Source organism: Peromyscus californicus, unplaced genomic scaffold (assembly GCF_007827085.1).
Source record: "Peromyscus californicus insignis strain IS unplaced genomic scaffold, ASM782708v3 Scaffold_6__1_contigs__length_162567912, whole genome shotgun sequence".
NCBI classification, from domain to species: domain Eukaryota; kingdom Metazoa; phylum Chordata; class Mammalia; order Rodentia; family Cricetidae; genus Peromyscus; species Peromyscus californicus.
Window position 1 is genome coordinate 52,375,575 of NW_026294584.1, and position 5,398 is coordinate 52,380,972.

The 5,398-nt window shown below is 48.8% G+C and overlaps 1 pseudogene; it reads left to right on the top strand.

Annotated features, from left to right (window-relative positions):
* The first annotated feature begins 208 nt into the window (after positions 1–208).
* LOC128098473 (splicing factor YJU2-like) lies at positions 209–1,584 on the top strand (annotated as a pseudogene).
* The last annotated feature ends 3,814 nt before the right edge of the window (positions 1,585–5,398 follow it).

The following is a 5,398-nucleotide window of genomic DNA, read 5'->3' on the forward strand; positions in this document are numbered from 1 at the left end:
ACACTCCGGGAACCTTTATTTACCGCCTCACTTACACACGCAACCGTGATCAACAGAGATTGCAGCCAATGAGAACACTAAATAAGCCTGTAAGCTACAGCCAGTAAGACCTCGGAGGAAGTGACGGCAAGAGAACTGCTGGTCAGATAGACCAAAGCAAACTGCTTCTTCGCTTGTGCCACGGACAGGAAGTGAAGAGGAAGCGAAGATGTTGGAATGCAAAGTTCTAAACAAACACTACTCACCTGACTTCGACCCGTCAAGCTACCCAAGGACCAGTACGTGGTTCGGCTGATGGCCCCCTTCAACATGAGGTGTAAGACATGTGGAGAATATATCTACAAGGGGAAGAAGTTCAATGCACGCCAAGAAATGGCCCAGAACGAGGCCTGTCTGGGCCTATCTTCCGCTTCCATATCAAGTGCACGCGCTGCTTGGGGGAAGGGGGAAATCACCTTCAAGACGCGGACTACACCATGGAGCATGGGGCCACACGCAGCTTCCAGGCCGAGAAGCTCCTGGAGGAGGAAGGGAAGCGTGTGCAGAAGGAGCGTGAGGATGAGGAGCGGAACAACTCCATGAAGGTCCTAGAGAACCTCACGAAGGACTCAAAGCTGGAGACGGGGATGCTGGAAAACCTGCAGAAGCTGATGTTGGTATTCCTGGGCACTGGCCACATGACCGCGCATGCGCTTGCAAAACGGTTCGTCATCCCTTACGTCATACGTCATCCCTGCACTGCGTGATCACTTAATGTGCATTTAGCGTGATGAAACTCCTCCTCTCTCTTCTGCGCTCAGCTTCTCACGTGTCTTTTGAACAGGCCTGATCACATCCTGTCCCTTCCTCCTCCTAATGAAACTCGGATAGTGAATTTTGTTGTGCCTCGTGACCTTTCCTCACAGAGTAAAAGAGCCACATTAAAACCAACAGCTGGGCCGGGGGATGGTGGCAGCTCATGCCCGCCTTTAATCCCAGCACTCGGGAGGCAGAAGCGGGCCGATCTCTGAGTTCGAAGCCAGCCTGGGCTACAGAGCGAGTTCCAGAAAAGGTGCAAAGCTACACAGAGAAACCTTGTCTCGGAAAAAAAAAAAAAAAGGAGAAGAAAACCAACAGCTGAAGGAGCTGAACCAGCGGCAGGCACACGTGGACTTCGAAGCTCTGTTGCTGCAGCACCGCCTGTCACAGGAGCAGCGGCGACAGCAGCTGGAGGAGGCTCGCCACCACAGGCTTCTGGAGGATTCCGACTCAGAAGACAAAGCTCCCTGTTCCCGACCACAAAGCTCCCCATTCCCGACCACAGGCAGCAGCAAGGCCCAACCCCACAGCTATCCTGGACGAGGCACCCAAGGCCAAGAGGAAGGCAGGGGCAGTGGGCAGTGGGCAGCAGGGCACAGCTGGCTGGCTTGGGTGTGCCAAAGAAGGTGAAGGCGGAGGAAGCCAACCGGGGCTCAGAGCAGGTCCGGATGCCCCACAGGTACCCCTGAGAGGAGGAAGGCAGCCAGCCTTGCACCCTAGACACCCGGGGCCTCCTCCCTGAGCCAGCTGGGTGCATAGAGGGACAGCGAGGACAGTGACAGCTGAGCCCCCACAGTGGCATCACAGACCCAAGAAGCCAGATGGGATCCAAGAAGGCTGACAGTCCAGTGTTTCTTTGTATGTCACCGCGGTCCTCCCACAGTTGGCTCCTGCTTCTCCTTGTCCCTGTGATCTAGGAATGTTGGAATAAGGTGCCTTGGTGAAGGTCTTTTTAGTCATTGTATCGAGTACACTAAAGGACTTTCAGAGGCACCTGTTTTCAGGTCCAGAAATACTTTATATTATATCCTTCATCATTTTCTTCATTTCTTGTTTTTTTATTTAAAGATTTATGTATTTTTTATGTATACAGTGTTCTGTCTGCGTGTTTGCCTGCAAGCCAGAAGAGGGCATCAGATCTCATTATAGATGGTTATGAGCCACCATGTGGGTGCTGGGAGTGAACTCAGGACCTCTGGAGGAGCAGTCAATGCTCTTAACCACTGAGCCATCTCTCCAGGCCCTTATTTATCTATTCTTGAGGCAGGATCTCACTATATAACTCTGGCTGGCTCTGAACTCAATACTAGACCAGGCTGGCCTTGAACTCACAGAGACCCAACTGCCTTCTAAATGCTGGAATCAAAGGTGTGCACCACCATGGCTAGCTTGACCTTGAACTTCTGATCTTCCTGCCACCGCCTCTGGAGAGCTGAGATCACAGGCCAGAATCACCATGCCCAGTTTATGCATTCAGTGCTAGACATCAAACCAGGAACATGCTCCACAAGCAGTCTACCAACTGAGCTACAGCCTCAGCCCTGACGTGACTAAATCTCAGTCCACTGTTTCTTGCAGGGTTAAGTAGTAAAGGTCTTTCACTTTTGGGGACCGTGGTGAGACACTGTCTTGGCCTTCACTATGTAGCCCAGGCTTTCCTCAAACTTGTGATTATCCCGCTTCAGCTTCCTCATTACTGGTATACAGCATCACACCCAGCTAACTATTTTAGAAAAAAAAAAAAGTGCATATTTTCTAAGCTCTGAGGCTGTAGTAACTGATTTCATCTTATAACAGTGCTATGAGATACGTGCTGTTATTATCTGCCTTTCACAGATAAGGGCATTGGTCTAAAAGCTGAAGTGACTGAGCTAAGCTGACTCCAGCAACCACACTGTTCCAGATGCCGGCTCAGCTCACGTGCCGATTCTGATCCAGCTTCAGGAAACATCGGGCACACACTGTTGAAGAGTCTGTGGTATCATCTAGTCGTGGAGGGTGGGTATGGGGAAGATAAACTGCCTTGATTGATTATTGATATCTGCCACCAGCCCAGGAATGAGCGTTACGGACTAATATTACAAAACAAAACAGCCAACCAACTCTACTTAATCATTCCTTGGAGAGAAAAAAAAAACTATCTTTAGGGTTATACACAGCTGTGATGCTCTGGAAATGAGGGCATCTTGACATGTGAAGCATTTAAAGACTGCTTTGTTTCCTGGCTGTAGCAGAAGAGTCCTTTAACTGTCTGTTTATAATTTATCTGAGAGAAGCACTGGTAATTAACACTGGCCTCTGAGCACTCCTCCAATTCCCCCCTTTTCCTGCGGTAAGAACAGAAAGTTGGGAAAATGCTAAAATGCTCACATTGCATCACAATGCCAGTGGGCCGTATAAAAAGTCCCATGATGTTATTTTTCCGAACACTGGTTTCCTCAGCAGCTAGCACTGAGGCCATTCCAAATGTCCTCCCAGCAGATAGTCAGACTGGTCACAGGATCTGGCTCTTTACTAACCTTTCTACGGCCCAGTTTTACAGCTTGGCTTCAGCTGCAGGGCGGCCCACCTTTTAAAGGAGTTATAGCCTTTTCCCAGACTCTCCATTAAAAAGAACTTAATACCGGCTTGGGGAGAGAGAGACTTTCTGCATCTCCACCCATTTTCCAGAGCGCATCTCTCTCTCTCTCTCTCTCTCTCAAGATTTACTTATTTTTTTTTTTAGATTTATTTATTTATTATGTATACAGTGTTCTGCCTGCATGTATGCCTGCAGGCTAGAAGAGGGCATCAGATCTCATTACAGATGGTCTGTGAGCCACCATGTGGTTGCTGGGAATTGAACTCAGGACCTTTGCAAGAACAGCCAGTGTTCTTAACCGCTGAGCCATCTCTCCAGCCCAATTTACTTATTTTTATTCTTATTCTGTGTGTGTGTGTGTGTGTGTGTGTGTGTGTGTGTGTGTGTGTGTGTGTGTTTGCATGTTTTTGTGTGTATAGGTGCAGTATGGACGCACATGGTCACGCTTGTCAAGCATGAGGTCACCTTGGGTGCTTCCTCAGGAAGTTGTTCCTACCTTGTCTTTTGAGACAGGGTCTCTCCTTGGGACCAGCTCACTGATCTGGCTAAGCTGGCTGGCCACAGAGTGCCAGGGATCCTCCTGTCCTTACCTCCCCAGCATCTGGTTTTACCAGCACACCTTGCCATGGTGGCTTTGTACTAGGTGCCGGGAGAGGTCAAACTCAGTTTCTTATGCGCACAGTAAGCACCTTACCAACCGAGTCAGCTCTTCGGCAAGCACCTTACCAACTGAGTCAGCTCTTTGGCCTCCACGTTCTTTTGAGACAGGGTCTTCCTAAGTCATCCAAGGCAGGCTTTGAACTGTTGATCCTCCTGCCTCAGTCTGTTGAGTGGCTGAAATTATAGGTCTGAGCCACCAGACCTGGGTTACTTATCTGTTGACACAGTGTCTTATGTAGTCCTGACTGGTTGAATTCCTGGTCCTCCTGCCTCTACCTCCAAGTGCTGGGACTGTATAGGTATGCACTGCCATACCCAGCTTACTTTTATTTTTTTAGTTCAAGTAAAATCTATAGTTGAGAAGTTTTGGGAATAACTGTTAATACAAACTACAAAGCAAAGAAATATATGGGCTGGAAGGATGGCTCAGTGGTTAAGAGCACTTGCTCTTGCAGAGGGTACATACAAGTTTGACTCCCAGCACTCACATGGTGGCTCACAATTGTCCATAACTCCAGTCCTAGGATGTACACAATACCTAGACATACTTATGAGCAAAACACTTATGCACATAAAATAAAATAAGCCAATCTAAAACTAGATAAATAATTTGGAAATTCCACATTGCCCTGACATTTCTGACTGAGAGGAGGCAGAAGCCCAGGGTCAGTGTTCATGCACCACCAGGGGTTTGAAGGAGGCAGGGGATGATGGAGCCCCATGACCTCACGATGGGTATAGCTTGTTTTGTCTCCACTGCTGACTCTGTGGTTCACCACTTCCTTCAGAGACCTGCTCTGGGCAACCTTCTTCCCGGAAGCTCCCAGTCACTCACAACTATTTGGGTCTGAATATGAAATGCCCTGGACATTTCATCTGTTGGATGCTGGTCCCAGGTGGTGGCACTGTTTTGGGAGGTAGTGGACCCCTTAGGAGGTAGGGCCTAGCTGTAAGAAGTAAGTCACTGGAAGGGTGCATTTGACCAGGTCTCTGGGCCTTGCTCTGCTTCTTATCTACCATGATGTTCTCCCTCACCATTGGGCCCAGGACTGTGGCCTGAAACCATGAAACCAAACAAATTCTTCCTCAAGCTCTCAGGTGTTTTGTCTCATGAATGAAAAGTCTAACTAGGGGTGGGGGATTTTTTAAAAAAGTATAACTAAAACACATTACCAAAGCATTCCCCATCAATCCACTCAGGCTTCTTCTCACACAGAGGCCAGCGCTTCCCATGTCTCCACAATGCAGGTTAGGAGGGCTCTTAGGGAACTTTCTAAGGAACGCTTGCGAGTCTCAAACTATGGACAGCCTTACTTGGACTCCCTAGTCCAGAACCTTCCCTGTGGGCCTGGGGAGGAA